The sequence below is a fragment of the Schistocerca piceifrons genome, chromosome 6, assembly GCF_021461385.2.
Source record: "Schistocerca piceifrons isolate TAMUIC-IGC-003096 chromosome 6, iqSchPice1.1, whole genome shotgun sequence".
Classification (NCBI taxonomy): Eukaryota; Metazoa; Arthropoda; class Insecta; order Orthoptera; family Acrididae; genus Schistocerca; species Schistocerca piceifrons.
In genome coordinates, this window is record NC_060143.1 from 432,561,638 (window position 1) to 432,583,185 (window position 21,548).

At 43.2% G+C, this 21,548-nt stretch overlaps 1 protein-coding gene across 1 annotated transcript in view; it reads left to right on the plus strand.

Moving 5' to 3' along the window:
* LOC124803367 (GTPase Obg-like) overlaps positions 1-21,548 on the plus strand; it is a 121,719-nt gene that overhangs the window by 26,216 nt on the left and 73,955 nt on the right. The window lies entirely within an intron of this gene.

Here is a 21,548-nt window from a genome sequence, read left to right on the forward strand (position 1 = left end):
ACGCGAGGCAATACTAACCGTACGACTCCTCATACAAGATATGTTAAGAAAAGGAAGCCAACGTCTATAGCATTTGTAGACTTAGAGAAAGATTTTGACAACGTTGACTGGAATACTCGCTTTCAAATTCTAAAGATGGCAGAGGCAAAATACAGGGAGCGAAGTGCTATTTACAGTCGAGGGCCAAGAAATAGATCCAATGGTTGAGAAAGGAGTAAGACAGGGCTGTAGCATATCCCCGATGTTATTCAATCTGTATATTGAGCAAGCAGTAAAGGAAACAAAAGAAAAATTTGCAGTAGGAATTAAAGTCCAGGGAGAATAAATAAAAACTGAGTTTTCCCGCGGACATTGTAATTTTGTCAGAAGCAACAAAGGACATGGAAGAGCAGCTGAACGGAATGAACAGTCTCTTGAAAGGAGGATATAAGATGAACATTAACAAAAGAAAAACGAGGATAATGGAATGTAGTCGAATTAAATCAGGTATCGCTGAGGTTGTCTTGTGACAGGCAGAGCGAGAGCACCAGCAGCAGCGAGTACTGTTTGTATAAAGCGTTTATTTTGCATTTTGTTTACGACCTTCCACTAAGGAAGGGATTCTATTTGTGTTTATCTGCTCTGCATAGTAACTAACAGTTCTTGATAAAACTTTACGTAGTTTTCGTGTTAGATTTCTTAGTGTTTTCTTGATCGTTTGGAACAGAAAGCGCCCTAAAACCGTCTTTTGTTTGTTTCGCGGCCGTTAGCCACTAGTCACTTGAATCAGCAGTTGTCTTGTGACAGGCAGAGCGAGAGCACCAGCAGCAGCGAGTACTGTTTGTATAAAGCGTTTATTTTGCATTTTGTTTACGACCTTCCACTAAGGAAGGGATTCTATTTGTGTTTATCTGCTCTGCATAGTAACTAACAGTTCTTGATAAAACTTTACGTAGTTTTCGTGTTAGATTTCTTAGTGTTTTCTTGATCGTTTAGAACAGAAAGCGCCCTAAAACCGTCTTTTGTTTGTTTCGCGGCCGTTAGCCACTAGTCACTTGAATCAGCAGTTGTCTTGTGACAGGCAGAGCGAGAGCACCAGCAGCAGCGAGTACTGTTTGTATAAAGCGTTTATTTTGCATTTTGTTTACGACCTTCCACTAAGGAAGGGATTCTATTTGTGTTTATCTGCTCTGCATAGTAACTAACAGTTCTTGATAAAACTTTACGTAGTTTTCGTGTTAGATTTCTTAGTGTTTTCTTGATCGTTTAGAACAGAAAGCGCCCTAAAACCGTCTTTTGTTTGTTTCGCGGCCGTTAGCCACTAGTCACTTGAATCAGCAGTTGTCTTGTGACAGCCAGAGCGAGAGCACCAGCAGCAGCGAGTACTGTTTGTATAAAGCGTTTTTGTACTTATTTGCTGCGCTTAGCTTTTAAATAGTTTTTCTGGGAAAACCTAGCGTAGTTTTCGCGCCTCGTATTTCAGTGAGTGTTTCTTGATTATCAGAGTAGCTCATCAGAAGATTATCTTGGGAATTTGTCACCGTATTGAGTAGGGTAAACAAAGTCATGTGTAGGGACTGTGGTTGTTGTGAGCAAACGCAAGGAGAATTGGCCACTCTTCGGGGGCAGGTGGAGGCTTTGTCTGTTAGGCTCATCGAGCTCGAGGCGCAGGCGTCGGCTCGTAGTGGCGTTGGGGCAACTGTGGTGAGACCTATGCCTACTTCGGTGGCCTTGGAATCACATGGAACCCCTGATGTCGCTGCGTCTTCCGGCAGTGAGCATCTTACCGGTCAGCCATCACTCCAGGGTGAATGGCGGACAGTGGTGGGCTCGCGCGTGCCTGGCCGAAAGGCGAAGGTGGGATCTGGCCGCGTGGCAGCTGCCTTACCCCTTTCCAACAGGTACGGGGTGCTTCCTAGTGGTGATGACATCGTTTCCGAGCTACCACAGGATGCCTCGCCTGTTGGGCCAGTGGCCGATTCTCCGGCAAGGTCCCGACAGTCACAGAGGGCGGGCCTATTAGTTATAGGGAGCTCCAACGTTAGGCGGGTTATGGAGCCCCTTAGGAAAATAGCGGGTAGGTCGGGGAAGAATGCCAGTGTGCACTCGGTGTGCTTGCCGGGGGGTCTCGTCCGTAATGTGGAGGAGGCCCTTCCGGCAGCTATTGAACGCACTGGGTGTGACCGGCTGCAGATAGTAGCACATGTCGGAACGAATGACGCCTGCCGCTTGGGTTCTGAGGCCATCCTTGGTTCCTTCCGGCGGCTGGATGATTTGGTGAAGACAACCAGCATCGCACGCGGAGTGCAAGCTGAGCTTAATATCTGCAGCATAGTGCCCAGAGTCGATCGCGGTCCTCTGGTTTGGAGCCGTGTGGAGGGTCTAAACCAGAGGCTCAGACGACTCTGCGACTATAATGGTTGCAAATTCATCGACCTCCGTTATTGGGTGGAGAACTGTAGGGCCCCCCTAGACAGGTCAGGCGTGCACTACACACCGGAAGCAGCTACTAGGGTAGCAGAGTACGTGTGGCGTGCACACGGGGGTTTTTTAGGTTAGAGGGACCCCCCCTTGGGCGAAACGATAAAATACCTGACGGCTTACCAGAGAGGACATTATCATCGTTGATAAAGAACGTCCGTCCTCAGAGACCAAAAACAGGAAAAGTTAACGTAATATTGGTAAACTGCAGGAGTATCCAGGGCAAGGTTCCTGAATTAGTATCTCTTATTGAAGGAAATAGTGCGCATATAGTATTAGGAACGGAAAGTTGGTTAAAACCGGAAGTGAACAGTAACGAAATCCTAGACACAGAATGGAATATATACCGCAAGGATAGGATAAACGCCAATGGTGGAGGAGTATTTATAGCAGTAAAGAATTCAATAATATCCAGTGAAGTTATTAGCGAATGCGAATGTGAAATAATCTGGGTTAAGTTAAGTATCAAAGGTGGGTCAGATATGATAGTCGGATGCTTCTATAGACCACCTGCATCAGCAACCGCAGTAGTTGAGCGCCTCAGAGAGAACCTGCAGAACGTCGTGAAGAAGTTTCGTGATCATACTATTGTAATAGGGGGAGACTTCAATCTACCAGGTATAGAATGGGATAGTCACACAATCAGAACTGGAGCCAGGGACAGAGACTCTTGTGACTTTATCCTGACTGCCTTGTCCGAGAATTACTTCGAGCAGATAGTTAGAGAACCAACTCGTGAAGCTAACGTTTTAGACCTCATAGCAACAAATAGACCGGAACTTTTCGACTCCGTGAATGTAGAAGAAGGTATCAGTGATCATAAGTCAGTGGTTGCATCAATGACTACAAGTGTAATAAGAAATGCCAAGAAAGGAAGGAAAATATATTTGCTTAACAAGAGTGATAGGGCACAAATCGCAGAATATCTGAGTGACCACCATCAAACGTTCATTTCTGAGGAAGAGGATGTGGAACAAAAATGGAAAAAATTCAGAAACATCGTCCAGTACGCCTTAGATAAGTTCGTACCGACTAAGGTCCAAAGCGAGGGGAAAGATCCACCGTGGTATAACAATCATGTACGAAAGGTACTACGGAAACAAAGAAAGCTTCATCATAGGTTTAAGAGTAGTCGAATCATAGCCGATAAGGAAAAGCTGAACGAAGCGAAAAAGAGCGTAAAGAGAGCAATGAGAGAAGCATTCAACGAATTCGAACATAAAACATTGGCAAACAATCTAAACAAGAACCCTAAAAAGTTTTGGTCATATGTAAAATCGGTAAGCGGATCTAAATCCCCTATTCAGTCACTCGTTGACCACGATGGCACCGAAACAGAGGACGACCGAAGAAAGGCAGAAATACTGAATTCAGTGTTCCGAAACTGTTTCACTGCGGAAAATCGTAACACGGTCCCTGACTTCAGCCGTCGCACGGACGCCAAAATGGAAAATATTGAAATAAACGATATCGGAATTGAAAAACAACTGCTATCACTTAGTAGCGGAAAAGCATCCGGACCAGACGAGATACCCTTAAGATTCTACAGTGATTATGCTAAAGAACTTGCCCCCTTTCTATCAGCAATTTATCGTAGATCGCTGGAAGAACGTAAAGTACCTAGCGACTGGAAGAAAGCGCAGGTCGTTCCCATTTTCAAGAAGGGTCATAAATCAGATGCGAATAATTATAGGCCTATTTCGCTTACGTCAATCTGTTGTAGAATAATGGAACATGTTTTGTGTTCTCGTATTATGACGTTCTTAGATAATACAAATCTCCTTCATCATAACCAACATGGATTCCGCAAACACAGATCATGTGAAACTCAGCTCGCCCTATTTGCCCAAGAAATTCACAGTGCCGTAGACACTGGCGAGCAGATTGATGCCGTATTCCTGGACTTCAGGAAGGCATTTGATACGGTTCCGCACTTACGTTTAGTGAAAAAAATACGAGCTTACGGAATATCGGACCAGGTTTGTGATTGGATTCAGGATTTCCTAGAAGAAAGAACACAACATGTCATTCTTAACGGTTCAAAATCTGCAGATGTAGAGGTAATTTCGGGAGTACCGCAGGGAAGCGTGATAGGACCTTTATTGTTTACAATATACATAAATGACTTAGTTGACAACATCGGTAGCTCCGTGAGGCTATTTGCAGATGACACGGTTGTCTACAAGAAAGTAGCAACATCAGAAGACTCGTACGTACTCCAGGAGGACCTGCAGAGGATTAATGCATGGTGCGACAGCTGGCAGCTTTCCCTAAACGTAGATAAATGTAATATAATGCGCATACATAGGGGCAGAAATCCATTCCAGTACGATTATGCCATAGGTGGTAAATCATTGGAAGCGGTAACGACCGTAAAATACTTAGGAGTTACTATCCGGAGCGATCTGAAGTGGAATGATCACATAAAACAAATAGTGGGAAAAGCAGGCGCCAGGTTGAGATTCATAGGAAGAATTCTAAGAAAATGTGACTCATCGACGAAAGAAGTAGCTTACAAAACGCTTGTTCGTCCGATTCTTGAGTATTGCTCATCAGTATGGGACCCTTACCAGGTTGGATTAATAGAAGAGATAGACATGATCCAGCGAAAAGCAGCGCGATTCGTCATGGGGACATTTAGTCAGCGCGAGAGCGTTACGGAGATGCTGAACAAGCTCCAGTGGCGGACACTTCAAGAAAGGCGTTACGCAATACGGAGAGGTTTATTATCGAAATTACGAGAGAGCACATTCCGGGAAGAGATGGGCAACATATTACTACCGCCCACATATATCTCGCGTAATGATCACAACGAAAAGATCCGAGAAATTAGAGCAAATACGGAGACTTACAAGCAGTCGTTCTTCCCACGCACAATTCGTGAATGGAACAGGGAAGGGGGGATCAGATAGTGGTACAATAAGTACCCTCCGCCACACACCGTAAGGTGGCTCGCGGAGTATAGATGTAGATGTAGATGTAGATGTAGATGTAGATTTGGGTTAGCAAATGAGACACATAAAGTAGAAGATGAGTTTTGCTATTTGGACAGTAAAATTGATGACGGTCGAAGTAGATAGTATATAAAATGCATACTGGCAACAGCAAGAAAAGCGTTTCTGAAGAAGGGAAATTCGTTAACATCAAGTATAGATTTAAGTGTCGGAAGTCTTTTCTGAAAGGATTTGTATGGAGTGTAGTCATGTATGGAAATGAAATATGATTGATAAACAGTTTAGACAATAACAGAAAAGAAGCTTTTGAAATGTGTTGCTACAGAAGAACGCCGAAGATTAGATGGGTAGATCACGTAACTAATGAGGAGGTACAAAGAAGAATTGGGGAGAAGAGGAATTTTCGGCACAACTTTACAAGAAGAAGGGATCTGTTGGTAGGACACATTCTAAGGCATCAAAGGGTTACCAGTTTAGTACTGGGAGGAAACTTGAAGGGTAAAAATCATAGAGGACCAAGATATGAATACGGTAAGCAGATTCAGAAGGATGTAGGTTGCAGTAATTACTTGGAGATAAAGAGGCTTGCACGAGATAGAGTTCCATGGAGAGCTGCATCAAACCAGTCTTTGGACTGAAGACCACAACAACAACATTATTTTGTTGAGGGTGTCAAGGAGAAAAAGCTTTACGAAGGTTTGAAATTATGTGTATAGTTTGTCTGAAGTCTAAATAGTCTCATTCTTCAATACTGGATGTATATGGTCTGGAGTATTTGCACGCAGTGAATTATGCTGTGTCAAGGCATGTTCACAGTTTCTAGCACTGATACTTGTTTTAATGTTTTTATTTTTGTTTGATTACATCTTTTAATGAGTAAATTGACAGCATCTCGCTCAATAATTTTATGAAACACTAAATAACAGTCGTATCGGTACATTGTCGCCCGCGGGGTACAGTAGAGCTGCGAGCGAAAAGGAATAACGGTCCTGGGACATTGCTCCGTTGTGTGAACCGAATATAGAGATTTGAGTTGGGCAAGGGATGTACTCGGATGGCCGAACCGGTTAAGCCGACCGCTCGCACAAAGCGGGAAATACAAGCTCGAATCAGGTCCGGCACAAATTTTCGTGTGGACACACGTCCTTTCACCTTGTGGTGTTGCAGTTCTTCTTGTTATGTCCGTGCATGCTACGAAAATAGTAATTCCTCGTGCCTATACACGTCCTTTCTTCGCCCATTGTGTGAAGAACCTCCTCGTTCCTGATCATATCAGTCTACCTACTTATTTCAATGCCCCAATGCAGTCAAATTCGGAAATGTATTTCGTGAAGTACAAGAAATCAAATTTTCGTTGCTCCTGAAAGCTGTTAGATAGGCAACCTGCAACTGGAACAGTGCTTCGTATACCGTTTTAGCAGTGTAGTAATGGAGATCACAGAATTGTGAGACAGCCAGGTACCAAAAGTGACGTTGCATTGAGCCAGATATTCGTGCCTGGGCAACGACAGGTCTATCCGACTGCGTCAGACGACCGTAGAGCTGTCGCCATGACGCAATATACTGCTCTGCTGACAGCAACAAACAGATCGTTAATGAAGTTGCGATAGTGCAATGCCCGAAGAAGCTTACAGGCTGTGCAACCCACAGGCTGACCTCGACAAGGCCCACTCGTCACCATCGAAGAACAGGCTGTCCAGCACGACTCACATGCCGTCCTCACAGCTGTACTTTCCCCAGCAGCTCTCCTCTTCTTTTCAAACTTAACAGAAGAACTCCTGTAAAGGTATTTTGCGGGACAAACACTACCGGAAAAAACGATAACAAGGAGAAATGGACTAGCCACACTTTTTTTTTCTACTGGTTCGTTGCGACCCGCAACAAGTTCCCCTCCTGTGCGAACCTCTTCATCTCAGGCTAGCACTTGCACCCTCGGTCCTAAAGTATTTGTTGGAAGTAATCCAATCTCTTGTCTTCTCTCACAGTTCTAACCTCAGCACAACGATTAGTACAATGAACTCGTATGCGGGAGGTCGGCGGTTCAAACCGATCTCCGGCCATTCTGATTCAGGTTTACGGTGATTTCCCTAAGTCGCTTAAGACAAATGCCGGGATGATTCCTTCGAAAGGGCGCGGTCGTTTTTCTTCGGTGTCCTTCCCTAATCCGAGAGTGTGCTCCGTCTCTAATGACTTCGACGTCGACGGGACGTCAACACTGATCTTCCCTCCAGTTCTAACTCTCAACAGCTCCTTCCAGTATCATGTAAGTTACACTACCGGAAAAAAATTAGCACATCCTTTTAGAGTATACCAGTTGACTCAAGAATTATTGTTCGAACAGTGCATGTGCATTGCATGAAATGATTACATTTACAGATCAATAGCACAAGCGGTTCCGAGGTACCAGTTATCGACTCACGCCGAAACACTTACTAAGTGTAGTCTCAACGGGCAGCCAGCCGCTGTGGCCGAGCGGTTCTAGCCGCTTCAGTCCGGAACCCCGCTGCTGCTACGGTCGCAGGTTCGAATCCTGCCTCGGGCATGGATGTGTGTGATGTCCTTAGGTTAGTTAGGTTTAAGTAGTTCTAAGTCTAAGGGACTGATAACCTCAGATGTTAAGTCCCATAGTGGTCAGAGCCATTTGAACCATTTTTTTCTCAGCGGGTGGCAATACAGCTGCTACCTCTGGCCTCCAGTCGATCGTACACACAGCGAATACTGTCTTGGGATACGCTATGCCACGCCTGCTCGATCTGTTCACGTAGTTCTGTCAGAGTTGTTGGCTGACGAGTCGCGTGAGTCAGTTCTCGTCCCAACACATCCCACACGTGCTACACTGGAAATAAGTCCGGAGATAGGGCTGGTCATGGAAGTTGCTGCACATCTTACAGAATACGTTGAGTTTCACGTGCAGTGTGTGGTTGAGAATTATCCTGTTGGAACTACACATCACCTTCCTGTTGCAAGAACGGCAAAACAAGGGGTCTAAGAACATTCTGCACAAACGGAGCGCTGGTTAGCGTCCCCTCTACAAACACCAAAGGTGAACGAGAGTTGTAGCTGATCGCACCCCGGACCCTAAGGCCTGGGATGGGACCATCCGAGGCCTTATGGTCCGGTGTGCGGTAAGCTACAACTCTCGTTCATCTTTGGCGTTTGTGGAGGTGACGAATGCATTCTACAGACAGCGCTCACCAGTCTACGTCGTACGCGTAAACGACCATCACTTGTGTGCAGACAAAATTTACTTTTACTGCTGAAGACCACCTTGCGCCATTCCATCTTCCAAGTGATTCACCGACGACAGTTGTCGGACCTTGCACGTTGATACCTGTGGCGTGTTGGAAGACGGGCTAGAGGTGTGTATGCCCGTAGCTTCACTGTTAAATACTGGTTCGCAACAATTCGTGTCGACACGCCTGGAATCACAAGCCTACTTATCTGTGCTGGGTAGCTGTACGATCTGCCACTGCTTAACAATATGACGATCCTGGCGGGCGTCTGTGCTGCGTGGACGTCCAGAACACAGTCTGTGTGGCATTTCTCTGAAAGAACAGTCACTCCATTCGGAAGGCCACAATTTGGCCCCTTTAAAACTCGCTCAGCCAGCTGACATGGTTGCCTGCTTGCTATACACGGTTGCTCCACACTGAGCCTTCCGGCTGTGAGCTTCCTTATTAAAGAGTAGACACAGATTACGCTCTCATGCCTTATATCAATCAAGCGAATTCTCAACATCCTTCTACACCACCACATCTCCAATGCCTGGATTCTCTTGTTTTCGGTCATCCCACAGTCCACGTGAAATTCATCTGACAATCTGAAAACCCAGAATGAGATTTTCACTCTGCAGCGGAGTGTGCGCTGATATGAAACTTTCTGGCAGATTAAAACTGTATGCCGGACCGAGACTCGAACTCGGGACCTTTGCCTTTCGCGGGCAAGTGCTCTAACAACTGAGCTACCCAAGCACGACTGACGCCCCGTCCTCACAGTTTTACTTCTGCCAGTACCTTGCCTCCTATCTTCCATACTTTACAGAAGCTCTCCTGCGAACCTTGCAGAACTGGCACTCCTGAAAGAAAGGATATTGCGGAGACATCGCTTAGCCACAGCGTGGGGAATGTTTCCAGAATGAGATTTTCACTTTGCAGCGGAGTGTGCGCTGATATGAAACTTCCTGGCAGATTAAAACTGTGTGCCGGACCGAGACTCGTACTCGGGACCTTTGCCTTTCGTGGGCAAGTGCTCTACCAACTGAGCTAACTGAGCCATGTCTTCGCAATATCCTTTCTTTCAGGAGTGCTAGTTCTGCAAGGTTCGCAGGAGAGCTTCTGTAAAGTTTGGAAGGTAGGAGGCAAGGTACTGGCGGAAGTAAAGCTGTGAGGAGGGGGCGTGAGTAGTGCTTGGGTAGCTCAGTTGGTAGAGCACTTGCCCGCGAAAGGCAAAGGTCCTGAGTTCGAGTTTCGGTCCGGCACACAGTTTTAATCGCCGGCCGCGGTGGTCTAGCGGTTCTAGGCGCGCAGTCCGGAACCGCGAGACTGCTACGGTCGCAGGTTCGAATCCTGCCTCGGGCATGGATGTGTGTGATGTCCTTAGGTTAGTTAGGTTTACGTAGTTCTAAGTTCTAGGGGACTGATGACCACAGATGTTAAGTCCCATAGTGCTCAGAGCCATTTGAACCATTTTTTTTGAACAGTTTTAATCTGCCAGGAAGTTTCAATCTGAAAACCGTCTGACTTCTAAATTTCTATTACAGGTTCCGATCTAGGATGGGCATAGTTACCCTACTTTTTAACGTGGACTTATTTATGCATATTACGTTTTAGAAATGTGAGCTTAACTAATCTGAAATTCTTATGACTCTCTGTAAATTACACTGCGTAAAAAGAATAATTAAGAAGAATAATCAGAATCACTAACTGTTAAGCAATTTTAATGTGGCTTATTATTTTAAAAAAGTGCGCTCCGATAGCTGAGTGGTCAGCGAGGCTGTCTGTCACGCCAAAGGGCCCGGGTTCGATTCCCGGCTGGGTCGGAGATTTTATCCGCCCAGGGACAGGGTGTTGTGCTGTCCTCATTATCATTTCATCATCATAGGTGGAAGGCAACGGGAAACCACCACTGGAATCACTTCCCTAGACGCTCATGCGGTGGACCTCTCTGACGGGGGATTCCCCCATGACAAGACAAAGTTTAAAAAAAATAATTAAAAAAGGCCTCTGTTCAGTTTACTTGAAATTTCAGTAATTGAAAACCGTTCCTAATATACTGTCAGAGTTTTTCATTCAGGCCCTATAACAAATTCTTACGTTGCAACAGATAACTTGACTCTGGCTGGCTCCACTGGAAGAACGATTGGTTGAAATAAATGACTGCAAGACAGCTTGCCTTCTTATTCTCGTTTCCTTTAAAATGCTGTTTTACCAAATTAGTATTTGATTCTCTTTTCAGAATTATTAATTACTGTTCACGCAAGCAGGATGACAGTGGGCCATTCGTGTAGAGAATGTGCTGACAGCACTCTTATCTGTGATGTCATGTTACAGGTCTAGGAGTAAGGTCATTGATCTGTAATCAAAACGTCCTGCAATAGAGTCGCAGGTAAGCAGGTAAGAGCAGTCTCTGCGGTAGTTGCAGTCGCTCGCTGCTACAGTGTAGTTGTAGTCCGTCGCTGATACAGCGCAGTTTACAGTTAATAGTTGTTAAAGTCACAGTGCAGAACAAATTGTAAAATTTTTGATGATGAACAAATGAGTAATTGTTAATATAATGAAAAGTCAACAGTGTAATTAACTCAACCATCTATTATAAGGTAAATTTTATTATTTTTATTAGCATTCGCATAGTTAAGTCACTTGTCTATGTTAATATGAAATTTTTTCAATCTTTTCTTTTGTGATTCATCAGCACCAGTTGACCCAGATTTTTAATATATTCAATTTTCCCTTGTATTAGATTGTAGATCTTTATCAATAACGTAAAAATATTTTTCGGAATATAATTGTTTTTACCAGTCAACTATAAAAGTATAATTGCCCCTTAAGTCATTGCCAGTCCAGATCCATCCAGAATTTTTGTCAGAGCATAGTCAAGTGCTCTTTAGTAATCAGACGACCAGCTGTGCAGCTGTGTCACTAAGTAAAGTCTGTTTTTCTAGTAATTCAGATCTCAGACAAATGTTGTCCAGTACTAGTAGATAGGCCAGCATTGCACTAAGCTGCGCCATTTACGAGCAGATATATAGACAGCCTTATCCGGCGACACCATCACGGGGTAAGAATTTTTCGGTTTGTTGCTCACGGACAGATTCAGATTGATTTCACAGTGCCATGGCGTACCTGCTTTAATTTTGAGTAAAAATTATCAGGTTTGGCGGCCGAAGACTTCCAGCATAAGAAGTCACCCTCATTCAGTCAACGGTCTTATCAAAAAGGGCGGAGGAGCGGATAGAGGTTCAGGGTACTCTCTTGCCCTTGGGGCGGGAAAAGCGGAAGACGAAAGAATCAGAAATGATCAACGAAATGAGGATGCAAAGGGCAATGGAAAACACTGCATTAAAAGATCCATGATTTGTATCCACAGGACCGTAATGATCTCTCCATTGGCAAAAGATAACGGAACATTCCCCATTCGGATCTCTGGGTGGGGACTGCCAAGGGGGAAGTGGCCTTGAGAAAAAGACTGAATAACCAACGAAAAGAAAACGTTCTACCAGTCGAAAGTCAGAAGTTTGAACGTGCTAGGGAAGCTAGAAAACCTAAAAACGAAAATTCTAAGGCCCAATCCAGACATAGTGGGGTCAGTGAAGCGAAATAGAAAGAAAACAAGGATATCACGTCATAGGAATACAGGATAATATCAATAGGAGCATTAAATGGCATAACGGGAATAGGATTCGTTGTGGATAGTAAGGTAGGGCAGAGAGTGAGTTACTGCGAACAGTTCGGTGATAGGATTGTTCTTACCAGAATGGATAGCAAACCAACACCGACAACCATAGTTCCGGTATACATGCCGACATCGCAAGCAGAAGATGAGGAGACAGACAAAGGATATATGAGTATGTTGAACGGGTAATACAGTACGTAAAGGGAGATGAAAATCTAACAGTAATTGGGGGGGGGGGGGGGGGACTGGAATGCGCTTGCAGGCGAGAGAGTAGAAAAAAGGGTTACGGGACAATACGGGTTTGGTAGTAGAAAATCGAAAAAGGAGAAAATCCAATTGAGTTCAGCAATAAATATTAGTCAGTAATAGCGAATATTCTGTTCATGAATCACAGGAGGAGGTATACTTGGAAACGGCAAGGAGATACGGTAAGATTTCCGTTAGATTACATCATGGCCAAACAGAAATTCCGAAATTAGAGACTGCATTGTAAGGTGTACCCACGAGCAGATATAGACTCAGATTACAATTCTATAGTGATGAAGAGTTGGCTGAAGTTCAAAAGACCAGTCAGAAAGAATCAATGCGCTAAGAAGTGGGATGCGGAGGTACTAAGAAATGAAGAAATACGTTTGAAGTTCTCTGAGGCTATAAACGCTGCAATGATGAATAGCTCAGTAGGTAGGAAAGTTGAAGAGGAGTGGACATCTCAAAACAGGGCAATCACAGATGTTGGAAAGAAAACCGTAAGTATAAGGAAGTCTACTCCCAAGAAATCATGAATAACACTCGAAATACTTCAGCTGATCGACGAAACGTAGTACAAAAATTTCTGTGAAATTCAGGAATACAGAAATACACAGAAAGTGCAGTGGAGCTAAGACAGAATGACTGCTTGAAAAACGCGAAGACACTAAAAAAGAAATGATTGTCAGAAGGACGTTTTCAGCATATAGGGAAGGCAAAACGACCTTTAGTGAAATTAAAAGCAAGGGTGGTAACATTAAGAGTTCAATGGAAATTACACTGTTAAATACAAAAGAGAGAGCGGATAGATGGAAAGAGTATATTGAATGCCTCTATGAGGGGGATAACGTATCTGAGGAATTGATACAAGAAGAAACAGGAGTTGACTGGGAAGAGTTATGGGACCCAGTAATAAAATCAACTTCTGAGGTCATCAGTCCCCTATAACTTAGAACTACTTAAACCTAACTAACCTAAGGACATCACATACATCCATGCCCGCGGTAGGATTCGAAACTGCGACCGTAGCGGTCGCGCGGTTGCAGTTTGTAGCGCCTAGAACCTCTCGGCCACCCCGGCCGGCCGATAATATACAGAAGAACGGAAAAGAAAGCTGAGGATCTGTTAGATGAGGATCAGTCTGGCTTTAGGAAAGGTAAAAGCAGCAGAGAGACAGTTCTGACGTTGCGGTTGATAATGGAAGCAAGATTGAACAAAAGAAAAGACACGTTCATTGGATTTGTCGACCTGGAAAAAGTTCTCGGCACCGTAAAAAGGTGCAATATGTTCGAAATTCTGAGATAAATAGGGGTAAGCAATAGGGAAAGGCGGGTAACATACAATATGTACAAGAACCAAGAGGGGACAATAACACTGGATGTTCAAGAACGAAGTGCCAGGATTAAAAAGGGTGTAAGACAGGGATGAAGTCTTTCGCCTTTACTGTCCAATTTAAACTTCGAAGACCCAGTGATAGAAATAAAAGAAATTTTCAAGAGTGGGATTAAAATTAAGGGTGAAAGGATATCAGTGATAGGATTCGCTGATGACATTGCCACTTTCAGTGGAAGTGAAGAACTTCAGGTTGTATTGAATGGAATGAACAGTCGAATGAGTACAGAACATGGGTTGAGAATAAATCGAAGAAAGATCAAGATAAGAAGAGGTAGTAGAAATGAGAACAGCGAGAAACTTTACATTACAATTGGGGATCACGAAGTAGACGAAGTTAAGTAATTCTTCTACCTAGGAAGCAAAATAACCTGTGACACCGGAGCAAGAAGGACATAAAAAACAGACTAGCACTGGCGAAATGAGTATTCCTGGCCAAGAGAGGCCTACTAGTATCAAACAAAGGTCTTAACGTGAGGAATAAATTTCTGAGAGCATAGCTTTGTATAGTAGTCAGACATGGACTGTGGGAAATCCAGAACAGAAGGGAATAGAAGCCTTTGAAATGTGGTGCTGCGGATGAATGTTGCAACTTAGGTGGACAGGTATGATAAATAACGAGGAGGTTCTCCCGAATCCGCGAGGATAGGAACATATTGAAAACACTAACAAGAAGAAGGGACAAGTTGATAGAACACCTATTAAGGCATGAGATGATAACTTCCATGGTACTATAGGGAGCTGCTGACGTTAAAAACTGTAGAGGAAGATAGAGACTGGAATATAGCCAGCAAATGATTGAGGACGTAGGATGCCGTTGCTACTCTGAGATGGAAAGGTTGGCACAGGAGAGGAATTCAGACTGATGACTCAAAAAAGAAGGTATTTAATTAAATTTATGGCCTTTAGATTATACTGTTTTTTTGAGTGATCAGTTTTCTGACTAAAAAAAATACGTCTGAGACAATTTTGCATGTTATATTTCACTAAGAGCAGCATCAGCACTTCGTTATGTCCATTGTTACTCCAGGAATCGAGACATCCTGCCACATGCCAAGGTCAAGAGGAGTGGAGGGGAGGGGAGGGCGGTCTCGCTCCTCCCTGAACTTCTGCAAATGTTGCATGAAACACACCCACGCACCCCTCCGCCGCTGCTCTGTGACTATGTTTACATTTCTGACTTTCAAAAATTTGTTTAAGCAACCATTCGTTAAAGGTTAAATAAAGATTTAAATTTGGTACGAGGAATAAATATCGGAGCAGATCTCACTGTCTGGGAGTGGGAGTTGGTCGAAATTGCGTTTGAGATAGGATATTGTCTGTCTGCAGATGTAGAGACGGAAGAATGTATTTGTGAAGGCACGGCAGCGTACTAGGGTTGGCGATCAGAGGGAAGACGACGACATTACTGCAACCTAGTTCGTGGATAGTATAGGAGATATGGAGGAGGTTTCGAGGTGGATGAGGAGGGTTGGGAATTTGCACATTGGTAACTTTGATTTGAAGCTACAAATCATTCACCATGGAATAGCAAATTTATCTATAAATAAAATTAAAAACCAACATTTACATTTAAAAAGAAATAACAAAGTAGGAATTCATATTTGTTGAATATATCCTATCCCACAAGCTCTGTAAACGGAAGCAAAAGCAATTCCTTGTCACATCCTATTTCTCCTGTCATCAGCAGTTTGCAGCACTGTAGAAATCGAGTGCTTAGTGCGATCAGCACATGGCTGCAGTGTAAAACAAGGACGTTCGTTCTTTGTTCCACGATTTCGTATTACCATCAGTTGGTTGCTGCGTGGTTAAAAACACAAAAGAGTTGTAAATTAATTATTTTCCACATCTAAGATGTTTTAAAGTTCTAAAATGTCTGCAGAACACGTCACTAGCGCGAAAAAGTGCGATGTTCACATTGCTAGTTGAGGTTAATACATGAAAAAAACATTGTAATACTCAAATCAGTTAAAGCGATATCACTCTTTCAAAGCTGGATGTATAAAAAAGTATCACAGTACGCTTGGTCATGCAAGCAATGAAAGTATATTTATACTTTTGCATGTACATATAGAATATGGAAGAAATGGATAAGTATTGAAAAAAACACGTACCTTATCTAAAGTGGGCCCACCACCTTACTCGTCGAGAAAAACACAGACTGTGTGGCTATCGTGTTATAAAAATATGTTACAGATAAATACCTGCATCTATATCACAATACTTTCGAGCTTCAGGTCACATGATCATTAACTTGAAATTTCCTAGGTGGTTCTGCCTCCCTGGAGTGACATTCCATGTCTTGCTTCTCTACCTGCCTACATCTGTGTTGCTACACCACTAGTTACAACGTGTTGTACCTGCACACCAGGATGAGGTGTTGCCATGCTACCCATGCTACGTGCCATTAACAAAACGCCACCATTCCACTTCCAACCATATAGGTTCAGAATACTACTCTGAACATGCAGCTCTGTGCAAAAGACTGTCACCTTAGATGAGATTATTTAATCTAGCGGCCAGTAACCATTTAGCTGTGTCTTCTGATTTTAATGTTTAACCATTGCATTAGACAGTAGGCCTCATATTATGCAACTATCACGCCAAAACGCATGTGGTATGAGTGTATGCACTAGACTGATTGCTTCCACAAAATACCATCACATCGTCCACCAATAGTTTTTTTAAAACAGAACTTCGTATTAATTTATTCACTTCCTATTTTCCACCTCCTCGCCTCCAGGCGTCAGGTAATTACTCAATGTATGTCATCTGTGCTTCTCTTCAAGAAACATACGTCGTCTGTGCTCGTCTTGGAGAAATAATGTTGGAGACATCATCAACACGATGGTCAAAGTACTCGCGATAGATTAGCACTTGCATCCCTGCGAGCCTCTCTGTATGTGGTAAAATACCAGTGCTACAACACGTTAACTGATGTGCACACAGGGTCCGGAAAATGAACTAGCTTCCTGGCGTTCATGCCCCCAGCAAACGTTGCACGGCTTAAATGGGAGACTCACCTGGTCTCTAATTGCAGTGCAGGTCCCAATACGCTCGGTACCAAGTCGTCGGTTCTCGGGTTCTCAACCTTGACTGATACCAAGAAGAGCCTTGCGGACCTGACCTGTCTCTCAAGTTGCACCAGCAGATCGCAGCAGGCATGGTATTGCTGTGCTGAGTTGTTAGTTCTCGATTCTACTGCAGTTCCACATGGTGCAGCAGTGTGTATTATGATTCCAGTTCACAGCAGTTGCAGGTCGATAATGGTAACAATCCTAGGTATATACGTAGACGTAGCAAGTAGATCTGCGCAGAATGAAAATACGCCCCCCAAATTCCTTTCCAGAACCGACGCCTCAATGCAGTTCAGCTGAAATCCTAACTCTTGTGTCCTAAATACAGCATGCAGGAGGCGAAAATAGCGTCATTCGATGAGTGGTCTCTTGCTACTAAACAGCGGCCAGATGAGCTAAGTGAAGAGGGGTACTTTTACACCGATAATGGCGATGAAACAGTGTTTTCGTTGTGTTAGTGGATTGAAGCATTGGTATGGAAAGGATGATCCATGAACAGCACATGCTCCGTTGTTTAAAAATGTGTGTTTGTAATTCATGTAAAGGGCACTGAATGACGGTCGAACGAAAAACTCAACACTTTTTGGAAACAATGTATTAAATTTTGAACATGAGGCAGATATTCTGAAAAAAGAGTGTCATTCGAACAGCTTGTAGTTGAGGGTACTCGTCTGTGTAAAATTTGCTTCCAGGACGAGGTGGGTGCAATGTTCTAACCATGTGGGCCTGTGTTAAATGTGCACTCTCTATTTCCTCGCGTGCGAATGTGAGTTTCACCTTGTGCATCCAAGAATTCTATCACAGAACGCTGTCTAGTACGAACATCGACGTTAGCCATTTTGCAAGCGACGGCAGTACTGGCATCTGTTGATGCGGAAAGTTACTACTGCAGTGAAATGGAGAAGAATCTTTGCGGAACAGCATCAATTTCAAAATTTTCACTTAACAAACTTTATTTACAGGAAATAAAATTCGAGCTAGTCCTTTTTGACTGACCCTCATAGGGTTTCCTGACAGAGATATAAACTCCGTCACTTCTGAAAACGAGTTCAGCCTCTTAACCACCACATCACTTCGGTCAAAAGACCAGAGAAGTGGAAGTGGATGAGTATGTGTCGAAAAACTGGCCATTATTGATAGACATTTACTGAATAGAGACACGAACGCAGAAAGGAATCAGTGTGGTCTTGCTGAAAATACCGAGTATTTCTGCAGTCACCTCAGATGATTTATGGAACGCTCAGGGAGATAACTCATGATGGGGATTTGATACCCGACACATGGCCGGCTGTAAACCATTGCGATACCTCCGTGTGTTCCCATTTCGAACAGGTGCCTGTCTTAATTCACTCATTTCCCTTCACTACAAATGTGAGAGGATAAAATAAACCTATTTTAGATACAAGGGACAAATCTATACAAAAACTATCTAATTTAGATGCTGACAAGTACCACCGACGGCTAGAATTTCCAAATCGTAAGAATTTCGTGTGACCTCGTGTAAGTCTTTCAATTGATTTTGAGACTCATGTGTCCCTAATGTATACCAGCTATCCAGGCAGAGAAAGGAAGCCTATAGCTTAACGTGGAACCCGAGCCACAAGTCGTTTCTGACGAAACTGCACACCAAGGAGATGTGCCAGCTGAAAAAGAAAAAAAACGACGGTTCGACCAGGATTCATTAATGCGACTTTCAGATTTCCTGGTAAGCGCTTCATTGCTTCAGCACCAGGGCCCACCAGAACTTGAGTAAAAATACGTTCTTTGTTAACTCTGCGGCAGGCGCACTGAAGATTTTTACGCCAGCGGACGCGTGCGCCACAATACTATGTAACTTACAATTTTTTTAATTGTCTGGTTGAATTTATAGAAGATGGTTTGAGCTACAAGTAGGATCGTCATAACCACGGATTTTAGTGTTATTCTAGGCCGATATTAAAGCAAGTCTTACAAAAATGTATAGTAAAGAGAAACGGAAATATTGTATAGTCATAATAAAGAAGACGTCCAATTAAGAAAAAAAGTATCATGAACATGTATCAAGAATCACACTTTGTTTCTCTGGAGAAGCTAGGCAGTTATTACAAGTCACAATGTTTTGGCTGTGTGCAAACAAATATTTTGCAACAGTTGCAAGTCACAGTAGTTTTGTTATTTTTTTACCACTACAAGGATAGCACCTTCCACTTCTAACAATCTCTTCGTTCCTTACGGGGACCGATTGATAGGGTGACAGAAATCCTTGTATTTTACTTTGATAAAGAGTTGTGCCCTTTCTTTCGACTGGTTGTCCATTACAGCCATGACCAGGTTTGTGAGGTACGTTCTTCTTCTGAACCTTTTATTGAATTATTTGCGAATAACAGCGATTGTTAATTAATTCCAGCAATATGCAGATACCGGGAAAAAAACAAAGCTAACGCCAATCTTCTTGTTGTCTTCTGAGTGGAGTAGTATGTACACATGTAATCAACAGTATCTATGCCAACTTTGGTTGCATTGTAATCCAGATTTACAATAGACTTTCCTGTAGAAGTATCTATTTCATCTGTTTCATGCATTGACGACAGAAAAAGCACCGACTTGTTTCATTTCGTTTGGCACGAAACAAGGCGGAAGTCATCTTGAAATCCGAAAAGACAGTTTCCAGTATCTCGCGACCTGCACGGCAAAAATTCCGGAGGAATTTCGTTCCGTATGAAATCATGATAACGTGCTCTATTGAGCGTAGGTGGAGAACGTACTGACGAAACTAAAATGAGCTCTAACATGGAAATTAAGCGTTTCCAGACACATGTCCACATAACATCTTTTCTTTATTTGTGTGTGAGGAATGTTTCCTGAAAGTTTGGCCGTACCTTTTTGTTGTTGTTGTTGTTGTTGTGGTCTTCAGTCCTGAGACTGGTTTGATGCAGCTCTCCATGCTACTCTATCCTGTGCAAGCTTTTTCATCTCCCAGTATTCATCTCTTGGTCTCCCTCTACGATTTTTACCCTCCACGCTGCCCTCCAATACTAAATTGGTGATCCCTTGATGCCTCAGAACATGTCCTACCAACCGATCCCTTCTTCTGGTCAAGTTGTGCCACAAACTTCTCTTCTCCCCAATCCTATTCAATACTTCCTCATTAGTTATGTGATCTACCCATCTAATCTTCAGCATTCTTCTGTAGCACCACATTTCGAAAGCCTCTATTCTCTTCTTGTCCAAACTATTTATCGTCCATGTTTCACTTCCATACATGGCTACACTCCATACGAATACTTTCAGAAATGACTTCCTGACACTTAAATCAATACTGTATGTTAACAAATTTCTCTTCTTCAGAAACGCTTTCCTTGCCATTGCCAGCCTACATTTTATGTCCTCTCTACTTCGACCATCATCAGTTATTTTGCTCCCCAAATAGCAAAACTCCTTTACTACTTTAAGTGCCTCATTTCCTAATCTAATTCCCTCAGCATCACCCGACTTAATTAGACTACATTCCATTATCCTTGTTTTTCTTTTGTTGATGTTCATCTTATATCCTCCTTTCAAGACACTGTCCATTCCATTCAACTGCTCTTCCAAGTCCTTTGCTGTCTCTGACAGAATTACAATGTCATCGGCGAACCTCAAAGTTTTTACTTCTTCTCCATGAATTTTAATACCTACTCCGAATTTTTCTTTTGTTTCCTTCACTGCTTGCTCAATATACATATTGAATAACATCGGGGAGAGGCTACAACCCTGTCTCACTCCTTTCCCAACCACTGCTTCCCTTTCATGCCTCTCGACTCTTATAACTGCCATCTGCTTTCTGTACAAATTGTAAATAGCCTTTCGCTCCCTGTATTTTACCCCTGCCACCTTTAGAATTTGAAAGAGAGTATTCCAGTCAACGTTGTCAAAAGCTTTCTCTAAGTCTACAAATGCTAGAAACGTAGGTTTGCCTTTCCTTAATCTTTCTTCTAAGATAAGTCGTAAGGTCAGTATTGCCTCACGTGTTCCAGTGTTTCTACGGAATCCAAACTGATCTTCCCCGAGGTTGGCTTCTACTAGTTTTTCCATTGGTCTGTAAAGAATTCGTGTTAGTATTTTGCAGCTGTGACTTATTAAGCTGATAGTTCGGTAATTTTCACATCTGTCATCACCTGCTTTCTTTGGGATTGGAATTATTATATTCTTCTTGAAGTCTGAGGGTATTTCGCCTGTTTCATACATCTTGCTCACCAGATGGTAGAGTTTTGTCAGGACTGGCTCTCCCACGGCCGTCAGTAGTTCCAATGGAATATTGTCTACTCCGGGGGCCTTGTTTCGACTCAGGTCTTTCAGTGCTCTGTCAAACTCTTCACGCAGTATCATATCTCCCATTTCATCTTCATCTACATCCTCTTCCATTTCCATAATATTGTCCTCAAGTACATCGCCCTTGTATAGACCCTCTATATACTCCTTCCACCTTTCTGCTTTCCCTTCTTTGCTTAGAACTGGGTTTCCATCTGAGCTCTTGATATTCATACAAGTCGTTCTCTTATCTCCAAAA